The 21,214-nt window shown below is 42.4% G+C and overlaps 1 long non-coding RNA gene across 1 annotated transcript; it reads right to left on the reverse strand.

Annotated features, from left to right (window-relative positions):
- Positions 1-1,422: 1,422 nt before the first annotated feature.
- On the reverse strand, positions 1,423-19,382 carry LOC123017563. The gene is made up of 3 exons (XR_006413633.1): positions 19,372-19,382; positions 18,504-18,513; positions 1,423-1,870 (listed from the first exon to the last, which is right to left on the reverse strand). It is a non-coding gene; the product is annotated as an uncharacterized LOC123017563 (long non-coding RNA).
- Positions 19,383-21,214: the final 1,832 nt, after the last annotated feature.

A 21,214-nucleotide genomic window follows, 5' to 3' on the forward strand; every position in this document is an offset into this window, starting at 1 on the left:
TAAAAGAAAAAGAAAAAAGACAGGAAAACCAGCCCCTTTTCTTAAGAGGGGCCTCTGGTACTTCTAGGCAAAAAATCGAGTTGGTCCATATGTGACTTGCTTGAAGGAGAGGGGCTGGTATGTCCATACCTTGCTTCATGGTTAGCTGGTTAGCTTAGAGGGGAAGAGAGAGAAATTCAGCCTTGTGGCCCTATGCTGCACTGACTCTAACCTGGCTATATCCTTCCTGTAACGAGAAAGGAGGTGGCGATGTAATGGCACAGACACCCCAAGGGGCAATATTTCATGCCTGCTCCAGGACTGTCCAGCTTGCCACTCTGGGGCTGCCTGGATGCAGTGTGGTACCGCCGGCCCGCTGGGGCACCNGTGTGGCCCTCCAGTTGTTGGTGGACTACCTGTCCTATCATCCCTCCACATTGGCTTTGCTGGTTAGTCTTGGTGGGAGATGCTTTCCAACAGCTCCTGGAAGCTACCGTCCGACACCATCAATGTTAGGAATACACGATTTGGAGTTACATTTAATAAGAAAGGCGCTCCTAGTTTCCTTATTAAATAGTAATTCTCAATTATTTTGGAGAACAGTTTCTTACACCTTGGGTGTTTGTGTTTGGTGCCGTTCCTTTTTGTGTAGTGCCTATATACTGAGTTACTCTGCTTGTCTTGACTGGCCTGTTTCTTAATGAAGCGCTGCTGGTTTATTTTTCCATTTGGGATGTTCGCATGTGCTTTCCAGGAACCCCACAGTTAGGCCATGAGGCTGGGTTACTTGGTGCTCCTTGATTCACCTACCGTATTTTTCGCTCTATAAGACGCACTTTCCCCCCCTCAAAAGTAAGGGGAAATGTCTGTGTGTCTTATGGAGCGAATGTGTGTGTGCCTGATGCCCGGGACGCTGCCGGCCCGACTGCTCCGCGTGGCGCCACCTGGCCGGCATGCGCTTGGCGCGCCCTGCTCCGCCCCCCTCCTCCGGCGCAGGTGAGAGCTGTTAATCACAGGTCGGTGTTTGTTTTCAAATGGCAACCCGTCTTTTAATGAAGCCCATGGGGAAGTTATGGGGAATGTGCCTGTGATTATCAGGAAGGTTTTCATGGATCCCTCCTCTAAAAACTAGGTACATCTTATGATCAGGTACATCTTATAGAGCGAAAAATACGGTAATCTCCACGGAATCTGTGCTGGTGTGAAAAATGTTAAGAGAAGGACCATTCTTTTAGTAAACCTCTCTCTGGAAAATTTGTCAGGATTTTATGCTGATATACGGCAGTCATTCTGAGAGATCCTGTCTGTGTGCATTGTATTTGCTTCTGGCACAATACTCACTAGCATATTCTTAACATTCCTAAGAAGTTGAATTTTCAGAATACTCTGAATTTAAGCGTATATTTCTTTCCAATTTGTTTTATTTAGTTCACGTCCACCATGCATGGTAAAAGCTTCCATATTTATTCATCAATGATCTTTTCCAACTCAGTAAAAGCTGCAATCACAACACAATGAAACTGATCAAAAACAGATAGTGGGGAGTGGGGAATGCTTGCCCCCTTCGGAGTTGAAAGACCTAGGATTTAATTGTTGGTGTTTGTAATTTTTATAACTGGGACAATATGCCATGCTGTGTTTTGTGTTGTAGAAGCTAGAATCAGCTGTTTTTATATATCGCAATGCTGAATGCAACCAACAAGTCCAATACTGCTGGGTGTGTAGAAATTCTATATCAAATCGGTCTTAACATTCTGTTGACGCTCTTTAAGCGCTGAACTCAAGCAGCAGGGGCACAATGTGGATAAAAGCTACGATTGTGGAATATAGGCACAGGCTACTTTCTCAGAGGCTCATATCCACAGGGCCAAGAAGTTCCAGACTACTTTTCCTTCTTGGCGCTGTCCAAATTATAAAGAAATGCTCACAGATAAATGTACAGAGACTAAGCCAAGCAGCAGTTTGAGTCTTACAGGCGTGGCAGAGCACACACTTTGTACGCCATGGGGGGTGTGGTAAAGCCAACTGCAGGGGTAAGGTCCAGGTCTTCTTGAGCTGTCCCGGGGGGTGGCTGGAAGGTGAACCTCTGCAGGAGGCTTGTGAAGAACAGGAAGAGCTCCATTTTGGCAAGGGTCTCACCTACACATACTCTGTGACCTACAGGAAACGTAGAAACAAGGCGAGTCAGAAGGGACCCCCCAGGCCATCTAGTCTCACCCCTGGTGCCAGCTGGCTCCACTCACGACCTGCCCACCATGTGCATGTGCAGCCTATCTTTGAACACCCTCACCAATGGGGCCTCAACGACCTCCCNTATTCTGTGACCTACAGGAAACGTAGAAACAAGGCGAGTCAGAAGGGGCCTCCCAGGCCATCTGGTCTGACCCCCGGCTCCAGCTGGCTCCAGCTGGCTTCACTCACGACCTGCCCACCATGTGCAATTCCAGCCTATCTTTGAACACCCTCACCGATGGGGCCTCAACGACCCCCCATGGAGGCACATTCCACACCCTCAGGGTCCTGACTGTCAGGAAGTGCTTCCTGGCATCCAAATGGAACCTTGGCTCCCTGAGCTTGGCTCCGTTGAAGCAGGTCCTGCCTTCCTCTGCAGGGGAGAACAGGTCTCTACCTGTCTCCATGTGACATCCCCTCACATACCTGTATGTCGCCAACATATTCCCTCTGAGTCTCCTCTTCGGTAGCTTGAAGAGACCCAGTTCCCTCATTCTCGCCTCATACCCCATCCCCTGCAAACCGGCCACCAACCTTGTGGCCCTACGCTGCACTGATTCTAACCTGGCTATATCCTTTCTGTAATGAGGGGCCCAAAACCGAGCACAATACTCCAGCTGTGGGCGCACCAGAGTCGTATAGAGTGGTAGTAATACCTCTCTCGATCTAGAAACCACATTTCCGGCTATGCAACCAAGGGTGGTGTTCGCCCTCTTGACCACTGCATCCCACTGCTGACTCATGTTCAGCCTGCAGCCAACCAGCACCCCGAGGTCCCTTTCACAGGTGCTGCTCTCCAGCCACTTGTCCCCTAACCTGTACGTATGACACCTATTCCTATGCCCAAGTGCAAGACCTTGCACTTATCCACACTGAACGCCATCCTGTTGTCTCCTGCCCACTGCAGGAAGGCAGTTAGGTTACCTTAAAAACAGTGAACCATCAAATACGTGAAAATAGACTAGAATGCAACAGTCAGGTAGGGGCTAATGATACATTGGAATGATCCAAAACATGAATGATTTATACATTGCTACCAAGAACCACTAGTCCTGTGCTAAAAATGAAGTGCCTTGAGGAATTGATGAAGATAAGAAAAGCCCTGATGGATCGGCCAAACTTTCTTCTCCCTTCTAGTTCCCTTGACTCTGTGTGTGTAGCATGCAAGTTCTTCCATCTCATTCCCAAAGCAGTGCTTAGAATGGCCCATTAAAGAGCCTGCAGAGGCACGAAGGAGATTGGGGTGCTTTTAAACGCTGGAATAGCCGCTCCTTTAGCAGCAGCACCTAAAGGAATGAGAAGTGGGCATTTTCCAACAGCATCTCCTGAGAACTTTTGTACAACTCTGATAATATTATGGATCTGCATTTGTAGCTCACCCTTCTTCTCCTTGAAAGGAGACCCAGGCCACTTGCCGGGTCCTTGTCCTCTCCGTTCTATCCTCACAGTAACAACCCTCTGAAGGAAGTTAGCTGAGCAGGAGTGACTGTCCAAAGTCCACCCAGTGAGTTCCATGGCTGAGTGGCTGCTGGAACCTGGATCTCCCAAGTCCCAGGCTAACCACTATATCACACTGGTGCTCAGAACCTTTCAAAAACACAATTTGTTTTGTTGTGTATTCATTCTCCTTTCTGTGCTATCCTGGAAACACATTCTCAGGCAAAACAGCAGGATAGAAAGCCTGGTTGCTTACCGGTAACTGTCTTCTTTGAACAGTCATTTGTACATTCACATATATGGGTGCCATTCCTGCACTGTGCCTATTCTCGGAAAGATTCTCTCAACTCTAATGGTTTTTGGCGGGAACTCTGCTCCCCCTACCCCCATTTAGGAACAGTAGAGTGGACGGCACAGCCAGGAAGCAGTCCAGGTGAAACCAGCTTTACGTTGGTCGGAACTGCTTTATGGAAGTTCATAAAGCCTATCGTGCATTAGTTTTGCTTAAGTGAGTAGCATAGGAGGTAGTTACAGTTCTGATGGAGTGTCTCTTCGAGGGATGAGTAAGAAAAGTTTGCCAGTTGGTAGGAGAATTAGATGACTGAAACGATCCCCATCGATAGGTGTTGCTTTGTTGTGTTCAGAGTACTCAATGGACAGAGGCTTGGTTTTTCTAAATGACTTTGTTTGGGACCGAGCTGGTTCTCTCAGGTGCATTTACTCTGAAAAATTAGAGTGTTCGCAGCAGGCCAGTTGCCGGAATACTTCAGCTAGGAATAATGGAATAGGACTTTGGTTCTATTTTGTTGGTTTTTGGAACTGGAGCCATGATTAAGAGGGACAGTCAGGGATGTTTGTATTGTGGAGGTACAGGTGGGGTTCTTGAACCAGCGCTAGGTGAACCCGAGCAAAGCATTTGCCAGGAATTTTTTCAGTAATGAAGGACGAAACAGGAGGAGGTTCGGAGATGATCATGTAGTGCCGCAGTTCCAATCCTAAATGGTGCTGGCGAACGATCCGGCAGCATTATTCCCAAGAGTTGCTGGGCAGCCTCTGGGGAACCAAAGTCTTTGGGTTCCGAGTGGCGGGGGGTGGTGTGGTGGAAGACTGTTTGGAGAAGCTGAAACTTAATGGGACTGACGGAAGTGGTGCAGCAGGAGTGTAGCTTGTGACTTAATTTGGCTCAACACACAAACCTGTTCCAGCTTAGCTTGGAGCATACAGCATGATGGTAGAAGATTTAAGCTTCCTTAATGTAATGAGGTAAGGTTGTTAATGGCTGTAATGTATGTAAGATGTTCCCATTTTGAACTGTAGGATGACTTGTGGTTGGCCTGAACGTGGGCTGCAGGATGAATTGTATATGTAAATGTAAATGTGTTGGTGCCAAGGTAGTTGTTGATAGTGAAGCTCTTGTCAGTATCGAGGTTGTTTGTCAATGCGAGGTGGTTGTCGGTACTAGAAAGGTCGTCGGTACTGAGGAAGTTAAACCTGTTGTCAGTTTTGAGGTTGTTGTCAGTGCCAGCGTTATTGTTGGTACTGGGGAAGCTGTTGGTACTGAGGAAGTTGTCAGTCCCAAAGTCAGCGTGTAAGGTACGCTGTCAATTTCAGAGTGTATCATTCAGAAAAGGTGATGAGGGAATCAGGGTGACAGAAGTGTTGATCGGTCCACTCTTCGCTTATGTCCAATTTAGTCAGTACTATTGTAAGTAGTCATGGTTCTGTTGGGGGAGACAGCTTCTTCCTTCTTGGTACCAGCGAGATGGCTGCTCGTGTACCAATCCTGTGGTTGTTTGGCTAATTGGGGTATGGTTGAAAAGCTGAAACTTAATGGCATTGATGGAAGAAGGAGACGTGCTAACGGGATCGATGTTGCCTCCCTTTATTTGTTCACATAGAACATTGCTCGGCAGATTGTCCATCGCTATCTGAATGGTCTGTAGCTCCAGGTTACTTTGGAAGGCATGGAGAGCTGTGGACACCGTTACCAACTCTAGACAGTCAATATGTTCCACTATTTCATGAGTATGTGAGATATCTTAAGTTGGGAGCAATATACAATGGGTTGCACCTCCGGTTGGGGATGCGTCGGTAACTAGTGTGGCAGTTGAGTATGATAGTTGGCATGGTATCCCTTAGGTCAGGTTGGTTTCAACCATCAACCAGGATTGTGTGTGTTGACGATAGCATGGGGGTTGAACCATAGCTGTAATGTGGTTGAACCATAGCTGTCATGGTCTGATCCGCAGCTTGGATTCATATAAATGGACATTCTCAGGATCGGTAAATTCTAGGTAGGTCTAGGGAGGGGCGAGTGCCCCATCTCTATTTGGTACAGTCTGGTAGCTCAAGGAGAAATCTAGCATGGCAGCCGGATTCGTGAAGAGGGTGTAGTCTCAACCCTGATTCCAGATCTGTGTTCTATAATAAATAGATAGATCTGTTATATGATTGGTCAAAGCTTTCGGTGGTGTAACGGGGCTGCGGGGAGAGGACATTGTATCTCATACTTTGATACTGACTATGCACCTTAGGAAGTGTCCATGTGTCAGGTCAAAGTCTATGAGAAGCTCCCCCCCCCCTCTCCACCATGGAGTCTAAGTGGCGACAGATCTAGGGGAGATTAAGTGAAACTGGGGAAATTTGAGATTTGGAAAAAAGAGACTTTTTCTGTTTAATCTCCCCAAGGGCGAAAAATCAAATTTGAACTTACTGTATATCAATTGGTAGAAAAAGATTTATTTTGTTTTGTTTTTGTATACCTCTTTCAGAGACAACATGGCGATCTGATCACTTCCAAAGTTTATGCATGAAAGTGAAACTATTTCTTTTGTTATAACAACAAATAACTGCTGCCATCCTGTGGCTATTTTACCTTACAACAGGTACCTTGACTATTTAATTTTTTGTGACTCATTGCTCCCACCTTGTGGCCATTTTGCTTTATAACAGGCTGTTCTAATAAATTGTTCTAATAAATTCTTTATTTTCATCATGAAAAAAATTCATACATCATTGGCACCCACATCCGTGACTCAAAGTCCAACACACCAATCAAAAACTTAGGATTTGATGGGATGCAACAGGAAAAATATCAAAAAGATCTACAGATAACACTCTTGGCAATGCAAGTGTCTAAGAGTCTATTCAAAATGCCATTCAAAAATTGGCCTCGGAACAAAATGAAAGATTGGATAAACTGGGCAGTCTTGTTTTGGGCATGAATAATCAACTTACAGATAGTCGACTCAAAACAGTACAAAATGAACAAAAATACAAGAAATGGAAAAGAAGACTGACAATATTGACAAGAAAACTGGTAAGATGGATAAAGAGATGCAACAATTAACATAAAACAAATAAGTCACTATGGGATTCAGTTGCTATACTGGAGATGGAGAAAGCATCTAACTATCTAAGATTTCAGAATATACCAGAGACAAAAAATGAAAACCTAAGTGACTTAATAAACACCATGCTGGCAGATGCTCTTGGTTTGGAAAAGGAAGAGATTGATAAAGAGATTGACCTGGTTTATAGAGTGAATTCAAGTTATGTAAGAAGGCATAAACTTCCAAGGGAAGTTCATGTTAAATTTACAAAAAGATCTATAAGAGATCATATCCTTAGAATTTCACATGATAAACCATTAAAATTTGATGATGAACATGATGTAACAGTTTTGAAACAAATACCATGGAGAATCAGAGAAGGACAGAAGAAGGATCAATTTCTCACTTCCAAGTTGATGACGAAAGGAATTATGTTCAGATGGATAATACCAGAAGGAAAAATTTTTTCTTAGAATTCTACAAGATTCAGACTGGATTCAATCTTCAAGGCCCAAGAATTCTATGAAAAATGTAGAAGTTCATTTGAAGATGAAGAGTGGACTGAAGAAAAGGAAAGAAGGAAAATGGAGAGGCAATGGCTACAACACCTTACCACCCAGAAGAAGGAGAAATAGCAACTTTAGACCAACAAGGGGCCGAACAGTTACTAGAGCCAAAAGAAAAGAGAAAAGGTAGAAGCATGAAATCTAAATCTAAATAGATATATTTTATAAATACTGTTCTCAAAATGGAAGGAAGAATTGAATTATTTTCTCTGAACGTAAATGGATTAAATTCACCTTCTAAGCAGAAAAGGACTTTCTCTCAACTTCCAAAATTGAAATTAGATGTAATTTGTTTACAAGAAGCACATATAAAAAGACAACACCACAAACCTTTGGACTGTCCAAAACTTGGCAAATTATTTATATCTTCTGCCCATCAAAAGAAAAGAGGTTTGGCTTTATATATTAAAGAAAAACTGGATCCTAAATATATCTTTTCAGATGAAGATGGTAGAATTCTATTGGTTGAAGTGACAATAAATCAAAAGAAGGTGCTTCTGGTAGCAATCTATGCACCTAATGACCACCAAGAAGCTTTTTACCAAAAACTACATACTCTACTTTTACAAACTGAATATCAAACTTTTTGCCTAATGGGAGACTTTAATGCAATTGTTGACCAAAAAATAGATTATAAGTGTGACATTAATGGGAAGAGAGGAAGGAGAATACTTCCAAAGTCCTTCTTCAATATACTAGAGGAATTTAGACTAACAGATGTCTGGAGACACAAAAATGCAACTTCAGCCAAGTATACTTTTTACTCGAATAGACACAGGTCCTGGTCTAGAATTGATATGATTTGGATAACCTCAGATTTAATTCCAGATCTGTTAGAAGCTGAAATAGACACAAATGTCTGGGCCGATCAGAATCCTATAACCATGACCTTGAAAGGAAGAATAAAAACACCTAGATGGACACTTAATAAATCTGTATTAAAAGATAAAAACTTTAAAGAAGAAATAACAAAGGAATTAAAATTTTTCTTTCAAGAAAATAAAGTTGAAGAAATCTCCCTAGAAAATATCTGGGACACCGCTAAAGCATATGTCAGAGGCTTGATTATAACTTATTCAGCAAAAATAAATAAAAAGAGAAAACAAGAATGACCTAAATTAACAGATGAGCTGACGAAGCTTGAAAGGAGTTACAGGAAGACCTGTCAAAAAAAGGATCTCAAGATACAGATGAATACTCTAAAACACAAATTGAATCTTTTAGATACAAATGAGTTAGCTAAACAAATGAAATTGACCAAACAGATTTTTTTTAAAAAAATGCTAACAAACCAGGGAGATGGCTAGCCTACAAATTAAAGAAAGAAAGAGAAAAGAGATTAATATTTAAGTTGAAAGATGGAGAAGGACAACTACAGGTACAAAGTGTGCCAATAAAGAAAATAGTGGAAGACTTATTTACAAAGCTATACCAAGCTAAAGAAATATCAACTGAGAGGATTTATGAATACATACAAAAGGAAAATCTCCCAAAACTGCCGGAGAAATACCAAAAATATTAAATGAGGAAATAACAATGACAAAAGTAATTGAAGCGATTAAGAGACAAAAGAATGATAAAACCCCTGGCCTGGATGGACTACCAGAGGAGTATTATAAATGTTTTGAAGGAATTTTATGTACACTTCTGAAGGATAATAATAGTGCTGTATTGTTAGATGCCAAAATACGAAATACTTGGATTGCGGCAAGTATTACTTTAATTCCAAAAGAAGATATGGACTTGACACAGGTTCAAAACTACAGACCTATATCACTCTTAAATGTGGATTATAAAATCTTTGCTTCTGTAATGGCAGAAAGACTGAAGAAATACCTAATAGACTTTATACATGCAGATCAAAACGGCTTTCTACCTAAGAGACAAATTAGAAACAATGTGAGGACTATCCTTGATATCGTAGAACACTATGAAATGCATTCTGAAAAATCAATGGCACTATTGTTTCTAGATGCACAGAAGGCCTTTGACAATGTTAACTGGCAATGTATGAAACAGCAATTAGAACAAATGGAATTTGGTGGAAAATTTATTAATGCAATATCAAGTATTTACCAAAAACAGACTGCCAGGATAATAATCAATGGAGAATTTACAGACACTATAGATATTCAAAAGGGCACAAGATAAGGAGGCCCCTTATCACCATTGTTATTTATATTGATTCTAGAAGTTTTAAACAGAAATGTTAGAGAAGATACGGATATTAAAGGTGCCAGAATCAGAAATGAAAGCTATAAACTTCAAGCATTCACAGACAACTTAGTGTTTATCTTAGAAGATCCTTTGGTAACAATACCGAAACTCTTAAAAAAAATTAGAAGACTATGGTGAAGTGACTGGGATGAAAATAAATAGAGAAAAGACTAAACTGTTAGTTAAAAACCTCTCATTGGAGCAAAAAACAACTTTTATGGAGCAAATAGATTTTCAAATAGTTAAAAAGGTCAAATATCTGAGAATTTTTCTTACAGCCAGATACGCTAGATTGAAAGAAGACAACTATGTTAAAATATTTAAGGAGATTAAGAGTGATCTAGAAAAATGGGCTAATTTGCAATTATCACTGTTGGGAAGAATAGCAATAGTTAAAATGAATACATTACCTAAGCTTTTGTTCTTATTCCAAACAATTCCTATAAAAATTGATAAAAAGTTTTTTGATGATTTAAATACTCAAGTTTTGAGATTTATATGGCAAAAGAAAAAATCAAGGATTAAGTTTTTCTCTGGTCTTGTGTAAAATTTTTAACGAACAGTTTCGTCTTTTCTCTATTTATTTTCATCCCCATAACCTCACCATATTCTTCAATCCTTTGTAGGAGTTTAAGCATTGTTACAAAGGGTTCCTCCGTTATGAAAACCAGGTCATCAGCAAATGCTTGCAATTTGTAACTTTCATCTCTAATTCTAGTACCTTTAATGTCCACATCATCCCTGATATTTCTATTCAACACTTCTAAAATCAGTATAAACAACAGAGGTGATAATGGGCATCCTTGTCTTGTACCCTTTTGTATCTCTATAATCTTTGTGAATTCTCCATTAATTATAATCCTAGCCGACTGCTTTTGATAAATGCTTGATATCGCATTAATAAACTTTTCACCAAACTCCATTTGGGCCATCTGTTGCTTCATAAATTGCCAGTTGACATTATCAAAGGCTTTCTGAGCATCCATAAATAATAAAGCCATTGGTTTTTCCGTATGTATCACATAATACTCTAGGATATCCAAGATAGTTCTCAGATTATTCCTCATTTGTCTTTTAGGCAAAAAGCCATTTTGGTCTGAATGAATAAAATCTATTAAAAACTTCTTTAACCTTTCTGCCATTATGGAGGCAAAAATTTTGTAATCCACATTTAATAATGATATAGGTCTATAATTTTGAATCTGTGTTAAATCCGTATCTTCTTTCAGTATTAATGTAATATTTGCCTCTGTCCAAGTATTTGGTATTTTAGCATTTAACAGTGTTGCATTACATATAACTTTAAGAAACGTAGCAAAGACTCCCTCAAAGGATTTATAAAATTCAGCTGGCAGCCCATCCGGGCCAGGAGCTTTATCATTCTTTTGTCACAATAATTGCCTCTATTACTTCCATAGTTGTTACTTCTTGATTCAATACTTTTTGATATTTCTCCAGTAGTTTTGGTAAGTCTCCATTTCAGATGTATTCTTTTACTTTCTCAGTTGAAATCTCATCTTTCTGATATAGCTTTGTAAAGAAATCTTCTGCCATTTTCTTAATTTGTATACTTTGAACTTGTAGTCTTGCTTCTCCATCCTTCAATTTCAAAATCATCTCTTTTCTCTCTCTCTCTTTACTTTATAGGCTAACCATCTCCCTGGTTTATTAGCATTTTTAAAGAAATTCTGTTTGGCCAATTTCATTTGCTTAGTAAGTTCATTTGTGTCCAAGAGATTCAATTTATGCTTTAAAGTATTCATTTGGACCTTGAGATTTTTTTTTGGATGGATCTTCCTGCAGTTCTTGTTCTCGTTTCATTAATTCCTCTACTATTTTTGCTCATTCTTGCTTTTTCTTTTTGTTTATTTTTGCTGAATATGTTATAATCAATCCCCTGACATAGGTTGAACTTTTTTTAGGTTGAAATTTTTTATTTAAATAAAAACATACTACAAAAGTTACAAAAGGCACAAAAAGTGCAACGTTACAAAATTAGAAAAATACACCATCCAATATTTACAAGGTATCAAAATGCCAAATGTACACACATTTACAGGATTCCCAAACTTTACAAATCAAATTTACAAAAAGAACGTTCTACAGACTTCTCCTTGATAGGTTCATGCCATGCGTCTCACCAACATTTTCCATGTATGAGCGGTATACGTACATTACATGATCGGGGCATGAGTCCCACTCAACCACGGCCACAAGTTCCTCCACCGACTGGGCGCCATCCTCCCTTTTTCCTCACGGCTCAACCAAAAGATCTTCTCTTGGACAAATTTGACCGAGCCAGCCACGTCAGCCACCTTTCGCGTCTTTATCTCTCTGTGGCGTTGGAGCGACAGCGCCAACAGAACGTACAGATTAATCAGCCTAATCGTGGACCACGGTACAGTCCAGTATGTCTTGGGAGCCGTGGTCTCTCTCCACCGCCGCTTCCTGGGCACCCTCCTCCTGGGTCCCTTCAATGGAGGAGTGGGTTCTGTGCCAGACACGACCGATTCCCAGTTCTGGGAGCCCAGGTCCGGCCAGTCCAGCGCTTCAGACACTGCCTTCCAGGTGGCACGTGCCGCGGGGCAATTGCTGACAAAGTGCCTCACCGTCTCCTTTTGTGCAGTCCCGCTCACGACAGCCCCGATCTTACACTGCAGTCTGGGGCAGGCCTGTGCCCACTCGGGAAGCCAGGGTCTGGTCCCTTGCAGGTCATACACCTGATGATACAGCCTCCACCTGATGTCCCACAGCCGGAACGGAACCCTCCTGTCATGAAAATATTCTATCGGGTAACATAGGCTTTAGCTGTATCCCAGACATTTTGTAAAGAAGTTTCTTCAGCTTTATTGATTTGAAAGAATACTTCCACTTCCTTATTTATCTCTTCTATAAATCTTTTATCCTGTAATAATGCTTTATTTAAGCTCCATCTGGACATCCTTGCAGTTCCTTTCAGTGATATTGCTACAGGGTTGTAATCCACCCAAACTTTTGCCTCTATTTCAGCTTCTACCAAGTCTGGTACTAAGTCTGGGGTTATCCAAACCAAATCAATTCTAGACCATGACCTATGTCTATTTGAGTAGAAAGAATATTTGGCAGAGGTTGGATTTTTATGCCTCCAAGCATCTATCAATCTGAGTTCTTCAATCGTGTTAGAACAAGACTTTGGGAGTATCCTCCTGCCATTTTTCCCCTTAATCTCACTCTTATGGTTCATTTTCTTGTCCACAATTGCATTGAAATCTCCCATTACACACACAGTCTGGTAGCCCACTTGTAAGAGTAAAGTATGTAATTTTTGGTAAAATATTTCCTGATGTTCGTTTGGGGCGTATATTGCCACTAAAAGCACCTTTTTAAGTTTCATTGTGATTTCAACCATCAGGATCCTGCCGTCCTCATCAGCTAGTATATATTTAGGGTCTAGTTTTTCCTTAATATATAATGCTAAACCTCTCTTCTTTTGGGAAGTAGAAGATACAAACAATTTTCCAAGCTTTGCACATTCCAAGAATTTAACATGTTGTTTCTTAATATGTGTTTCTTGTAAACAAATTATATCTAATTTTTGTTTTTGAAGTTGAGCAGGAGTCCTTCTTCTCTTAGAGGGTCCATTTAGTCCATTAACATTTAAAGAGAGCAATTCATTTTTTCCTTCCCTTTTAAAGGCCATGTTTAAAGAGTATATACTTATCTACTTATTCTTCGCCTTTACACTTCTACCATTTTTCTTTTCCTTTGGCTCCAGTGTCTGTACTTCTTGTTGTGAGTCAGTATTCACTATTTCTCCTTCCTCAGAGTGATACATTGTTAATTCCATTGATTTGGCACCTTCCCCTTCTTCTTTTGAAGCACCCGGTTCTTCCTCTTGAAGCACACTTCTGAATTTTTCATAGAACTCTTGTGCCTTAAAAATCGAGTCCAATTTATATCTTGTGGAGTTCCAAGTGGAGAATATTTCTTCTGGCGTTAGCCACCTAAACATAATCTTTTTCTTAATCAACTTTGTAGTAAGGAGTAAGTATTTCTTTCGTCTTTCTCTAATCCTCCATGGTATTTGCCAGATCGCCATCACCTCATGGCGATCATCCTCCTTTAAAGGTTTCTCATGTATGGCCCTCAAAACATTGTCTCTTATAGACCTTAGAGCAAATTTGACACGAACTTCCCTCGGAAGTTTGTTTTTTCTGGCATAGGTCGAGTTAACTCTGTAAATAAGATCAATCCCAGCTCCAGTTTCTTCATTTTCTATTTCTAAAAGCTCTGCCAGGATGCCAATCATTAACTCTTGCAAATCTTCATTCTTTCCTTCGGGTATATTCTGAAATCTTAAGTAGTTAGATGCCTTCTCCATCTCTAGTATGACAAGCGAATCCCATAGTGACTTGTTTGTTTGCTTAATTAATTGTGTTTCTTTATCTACCATGTTTTTCTTTATCTGCAGCTTTTTCACGGGTAGTATTGAAGAAAAAAAGATAAAAATGCTCACCCAGCAGGTCTGATGAACTTCTAGCTAATCTTCTATGCTATTCTCCAGTTTTCAATGATTTGCAGGGAGCTGTTTATCTCTCCCCTGTACTGTTCGGTTGAGAAAAGCCTGAATTTCTCCCAGTAAATGCGGAGCTGCTGCCCCACACCAAGCAGAAGAATGCTCGGACAATCTAATCTTCGCCCCGGCAGGGCTTGGATGAGCCTCCCACGGCTCACTGCAGAACAGATACCGGCATGATAACGGGAGCCTCCACTCTTCACAGCCGTCTCGTCCCGACGCCAACCGGAAGTCCAGGAAGTAAAAGAATGGATAACTTTAAGAAACAAAAGAATTTTATATCTTGAAGGACATGATTTACAAATGGGATGGCATGCTTTTATGTGCTATGAGAAATGTAAGACACATGGTTATTTCCTAAATCATTATATTAGAAATTCATTGATGTCGGTCTGGGAAAAACTAAAGACTAAACTTTATACAAAGTTGCCGAGATGGCTTTCTCCTATGGAAGCTCTTGTATATCCAAATGCATTGAACTTTAATATGAATGTGAGATATGATGATATTTTGGATAATGATGGAAAATTGAAATCCAATCAAGAACTACAGGAATGGGGTATTGATCTTTCTTGGTGGCATAAGGTACAAATACAATTGAGATATACTAAAGATTATAGAATGCATGGTTTCCATAAGGAACAAACAACATTTGATCAAATAATTTTAAAATCAGATGAAAAAATTATCAAAAGATCATAGAATTTTCTTTTGGACATGAAAATGGAAGATGGACAAGTTAAGGAAACTATGATAACATGGGCAGAAAATTTTGGATATAATATTGAGTTACAGAAATGGCAAAAGCTGTGGGAAAGAAATATTAAGACAACCTTAGCAACTTCATATAAAGAAAATCTGTATAAAATGTTTTATAGATGGTATTTATCACCAAATAGACTAGCAAAAATGTTCCCAAATATGTCAAATAGATGTTGGAAATGTAAGCAAAAACCTGGTACTTTCTATCATATGTGGTGGACTTGTGTTAAGGCAAAAAAGTACTGGGTTAAAATACATAAATGGCTTGAGGAAATGCTACAAAAACCTTTAATTTTTAACCTGAAGTATTTCTATTAGACATCATTCCTGATGATTTTGATAAACAATGTATATATTTGATCTTACATGTAATTACTGCAGCAAGGATTGTATTTGCCCAACACCGGAGGAATGAAGAGCCACCTACTGAAGAGCTGATCTTAAAAAAGATTTTGGATTGCACAGAAATGGATAGATTGATTCTGTCTTTGAAGGAGAAGGAAGATACATACTTCTATCAACCTTGGAATTCCTTCTAGTATTGGTTAGAGAAATGGAACTATATGCAGAATTGAATATGATTATTGATTGTAAAAAAAAAAAAGTAAGATTTCAACCCAGTGTGTTTGATGACTCAGGAGTAATTGCTGTTTTAGTTTAGATTTGTAGAGAAAATAATAAAATTTGGAAAAAAAAGAAAAGAAGATGTCGGTTTGTTTTAGCCCCAAGATGTGAAGCAATTGTCTTTGAGCAACAGAAGAATATTTTGGAGCATGGTCCTTCTGAGGTCGGTAGTTTGATGAGTCGGATGACTCCATGTTGGTGTAGGATGGGGCAAACATCACTATATTTATTCGGTACGGTAACTTTAGAATGGGGTGAACATCCTCATCCATGTCTCGTACCATGATATAGTTGGAGTAGATACCGTGCACGCAGGCCAGACTGGTGAGAACGGTGCAGTCTCTAACCTCTGTGTACGTGGTATACAGTTAAGAAGACCTATGGGTCAGGCCTGCTGGCCTCCCATGTGGGGGGATGGTATCACAGTCTATCCCCAAATGAGGGAGGTGAGGCCAAGATTGTTAGGGAAGGTTTGCGGCATCAGTGGTGTTGAGCATACTGGTATAGACCCACTGGTTGGAGAAAGGTCTCAGATTGAGCGAGGGCACCCATCTCTCTTTGGTACCGTGAAAGAGTCTGAGTAGAACCCGTGCATGCAGGCTGGACTGGCAAAGACAACACAGTCTCACACTTGATTTGTATCTGTGCTCTAGTTAGGAGATCCTGTCAATCAGATGTGATGGGCTCCCCTGTGGGGAGATGATGTTGCAGTCTATCCTGGAATGGGAGAGGGTTTGCAGGGGAAGTTCGTGTGACCCATTTAGGGGTGGCATCTGTCAATGTTGAGGCACTTTGCAGGTTGTTGGGATCGTTCGTTCGTAGGGATGGGTAGGTCGTTCGTTGAACGGTTAGTGACCCATGAAGTACTCCTGGTGGTAAGGTTGGAAGGGGTGGTATTGACTCTGCCCATTTCATGGCCTCTTACAAGTTCACTTATGAGAGGGTCCCCATCCCATTTTGTGAGCAGTAAAGGCACGTTTTGTGGATTGAGTCCAGCTTCTCATCTGAAGCTGAGTGGAAGAGACTGGTGCCATCAAACAGCATGTTTTCCACCCTCTGCTTAGTCTCCTGGGGGGGATTGCCAGCTCAGAGCCACGCATGTCCCCTGAGGGTGATTGCACCAACAAACTCTCTTGTTATTTTTTGCGAGGATTCGACGACCGCCAAGTTTGGTTTCGGGTGCTTTAGCAGGAAGGGGATGTATTCTTCCCTGACCCTGTACATAGATTCATATCTCCTGGACGTCGGCTGAGGATGTGAAGGTAGGTCCCAGGGCTGCGTCATCGCCTGCTGCAGGGTAGTTATAAGTGGCAGAATGATAGAGGTCGATTGCTCCCCGCGGACGACGTCGTAAAACTTATCCGTTGACGGTCCCGGGTGCTGGGCAGCGTCGATGTCCAGGGACTGGACAAGCCTCGACATCAGCTCCGCGAAGGAGACGTGTGACTCATCGGGTGACGCAGGATCCTGGGATGTCACCACAATGTCCAGGGAGGTTGAGTCTACATCAGAGTCATCCGAATCAGCACCATAGTATGGTGGGGCAGAAGATGATGACTCCGCTGGTGAGAAGGAGCGGCTGCTTCTGCTTTGCGGGGATCGAGGTGGCACCCTCCTCGAATCCACAGACCGCAGTTGGGTGCGGGCCGGAGGTGAGGATCGCACCCTGGGAGTAGGGTAGTACCCCACAGAGAGCGGGTCTCCCCAAGGTTGGTAGTAGGGACGACGCCAACTCTCCGGGCATTGCTCTACCGAGCGGCTCCTCGGATTCCCTGGTGGGGACAGGCCAGCTTCTGTCTCCAATGTCACCGTGGGCATCGCTGTCAGTGACCTCTCTCTAGGAGGGGAGTCCTGGATTTCCCCATCCAAGATAGACCCTCATAGAGTTGGAAGGGGTGCAGGCGGGAGGTCGACCGCACATCGGGGAGACCCCTGAGGGGTGACCCGCATGGCCTCTTGAAGGATTGGTTCAGGCGGGGTTGATATCATAACCGCCACCGGTACCAAGGGTCCCGTCGGCTCTGAGTCCCGATGTCGGGAACGGTCCGTGGACTTAGCCTTCTTTGGAGGCTTAGAGGCCTTATCCTTTCTGGCCTTCTTATGGCCTGCCAGCTTCTCTTCGGCATGTTTCCGCTTCTCATGCCTCTTTTTTGGTGAGGCAGAGGGGGCCACCGAAGCGGACGCACCTTCATTCGAAGGGCGTGAGGGTGGAACCACAGAGGCGGAGCCAGGTTTTGGGATAGAGACGAGCGGGTCTGATTGCATCAGGGCCCTATCCCAAAGGAGCCTCCGAAGCCGGTTCTCGCGGTTCTTCCTAGCCTGCTTAGAGAAGGCTAGGCAATGAACGCACTTATCCATCCTATGCCCCTCCCCAAGGCAGAGGAGGCATAGGTTGTGCGGATCAGTAGGTGCCATTTTTGACCTGCAGTCCGCACATTTGCAGAAAGCCGCTCGCTGCGCCATCGCAGAAGAAAGAAGAAAAAGAGAGATAGTGCAGAGGGTAAATATATATTTTTGGTTTTTTTTTTGTTTGTTTGTTTGATAGATCGAAGAAGAAATAACAAGATAAAACAAACTCTTTATAGGCCACAAGGGGGAGGGGGAGCGGAGCTTCCCGTCAAAAACCGTTAGCTTTCAATCTTCCGGCCGCAGGCACTGCGCAGGCGCAGTACCCATACGTGTGATGCACAGAGGCCACGACGAAGAACTGCTGTGGGATGTTGTATTTATCTTTTCTCAAGGTTTGCTGCCAGCTGTGGGAATTTCATATATGTGCACATTGTAAAGACGTTATGTGACTATTCCAGAACTGCAAGGGTATGTAAAAGACTAATGGTAAAGGCCTGGGTCCTGGTGGAAGGGCTCGGGAGCTGCTGCTCCAGAAACCAGCCCATTTCAAGAGGAGTGTAAGTGTGAGGGCGAGCAGGAGCACCACTGGGAAGGGCTCCGTCCAATCCATCTCCTTTCAGTAAGTGGTTTTCCGCAGTGAACGTAATGAAGTTCTCTGTACCATCTGATCAAGGACACTCTCTGCTCACTGGAATGAACGGCACAGCTATTTCACGTGGTTGCCTCAGATACTGCCTCAAAATTGTCTGCAGTGAATCAGTAAACTATATAGTCAAACAGGTTTGAGTTTTTTGAACCGTATACAAAATGCAGGATAGGGTTCAAACTTTTCATTATACAACCCCCTGGGTAATAATTGAACAGTGAGTAGCAAGATAATTTTGAAAGTGCTGTTATTTATTTATTTATTTATTTATTTGAGACAGTCATAGGGAATATGTGACCCTCCAGATGTTGGTGGACTACCTCTCCCATCCTCCATCACCATTGGCTTTGCTGGTTAGTCTTGGTGGGAGATGCTTTTCAACAGCTCCTGGTAGCTACCATCCACACCATCAATGTGAGGAATACATGATTTGGGGTTACATTTAGTAAGGGTTTTTTTCCCCAAAAAAATAGAAGAAGAAAGGCACTGCTAGTTTCCTTATTAAATAAGAACTATCAATTACTTTGGACAACAGTTTCTTGTACCTTGGGTAATTTTCGGGCTCAGTTAGAGTGATTCGAACTGACATTTGGGAGTCTCCATTATCTGATTGGGAATCCCTGTTATGAGGTCTTCCTTAGAGATGCATTCTGAGATATGCTTAATGTTTACCTGTCCTGAAGAGGCACCTGAGTTGATTAACAATACAATTATTAAGTGAAGATGAAATATTTGTGTTTGGTTATGTTACAAATATTTGTACAAATATTTGTGTTTGGTTATGCTAGGCAGAGTTCCTTTTTGCATAGTGCCTATATACAGAGATACTCTGCTTGTCTTGACTGGCCTGTTTCTTAATCAAGTGCTGCTGGTGCATTTTCCCATTTGAGACTTGTGCCTGGGCTTTCCAGGAACCCCACAGTTTGGCCATGAGCATCACTGCAGAATCCCTGCTGGCATTAAAAAATAATAAGAGAGGCAGCTTTCTTTTGATAAACATCTCTCTGGAAAATTTGTCAGGATTGGATGCTGATAAAGGACAATATTTCTGAGGAATCCTTCTAAAGCAGGGGTGTCCAACTCACAGCCCAGGGACCCCATCTGACCCAGAAGGGCTATGAATGCAACCCAACAGGTGCAGGGTTGTGGTGCCAGCAGTGGGCAATGTTCAGAGGTGATGCCTGCAGGCAAAACCACCCTGGCATTGTTCCTCAGCTGCAGCAGGTTAACGTCCCCCCTCCATTTGGTTACATCTGCCAGCGGTCAAACTGTGAGTCGACAGATGTAGCCAAGGGTGCAAGTGATTTTTGCTCACAGAAAGGGAGCCTCATTCATCCCCCTTGCAGCAAGGTCCCTGTGTGTCAGCAAGTACCCCCCGCACATCGCTCACTTGAGGAAACTTGCAACATTTGGGGGAAGTAAAAGAAATTTCAAAAATTGTTGGGCAACCATGGGCAGCCCCTCCAATGTGCTGCTGGGGAATTTAGAAGGGGCCACTCATAACATTTCAGATGGGGCTTTGAATCCCACCTGAGGGAAGTTCCTCACTTGCGTGAGCAGGAAAGGTGAGAACCAGCTGCGCACTCAGTGGGAGGCTACAAAACCTAATGGATTCCTCCTCCGCCTGCCCATGTGCCTGGGGAAGCCTCTCACATGCACGCAAGTGGGCAGGGCTCTGGAGAATCAGCTGGGCAGCAGTGCCCAGTTGGGGACAGCATTCCCCCTACGCTGTAAAAAGGAGAATCATCCACATTGAGGAACCTCCTGCAATAAACCAATTAAGATTTCCTTTAGTTATTTCTATACTGCAAATCTAACTCTTCCCTAAAAGATGTGTTGGTCCTGTTTTTGTCCAAGACACTCTGGGGATGGGGGAGATAGGATGGATGGGGATGGATGGATGAAGATATCACTGTTCTACAGAAGAACTGAGATTTCAAATTTCAGTGAGGGTCTGCCTTGTTTCAAGACAGTGGTTTCCAGAACCAGAGATATGCAAGGCATTTCTTCTCCTGTGGCTGGCGAAGGCTGCTTGGAAACAGTGCCCGTCCTTGCAGAAATAGAAAATGACAATTCCACCCTTAAACTAAGCTGGGGTCCCTTTGAGATTCCATTGCACACGCCCCCAAGTGTTTCTCAAACTGTGGGCCAGGAAGACCCCCCCCCCCGGGCTCTCTCAGGAGAGCACACGCTGCCCAGTGCCTCTTGGCCTACACCACACTCACTCACTAGCAGGTGTGCAAATAAGAGGCGCTTGGCGAGCGAGGCTAATCTTTTACTTTGTTTTATTACTTTATTTTATTTTGAGCTGGTGATAAGAGAAGGGAGATAAAAGAAGGAAGCTGGAAATTGGCATAAAGGAAGCAAGAGGCTTTTTCCGGGGTCACAATCAGAGATGGTTTCTGAATTGATTCCTCTTGGTCGCAAGTTTATTTTGCAAGAACGCCTTCGATGTGAATCATTCCCCCACACATCAGTGCCACAGAATGATGGAAAATTGTAAGTAATCAGGTAT

Source organism: Varanus komodoensis, unplaced genomic scaffold, assembly GCF_004798865.1.
Source record: "Varanus komodoensis strain SLA01 unplaced genomic scaffold, ASM479886v1 scaffold97, whole genome shotgun sequence".
NCBI classification, from domain to species: Eukaryota; Metazoa; Chordata; class Lepidosauria; order Squamata; family Varanidae; genus Varanus; species Varanus komodoensis.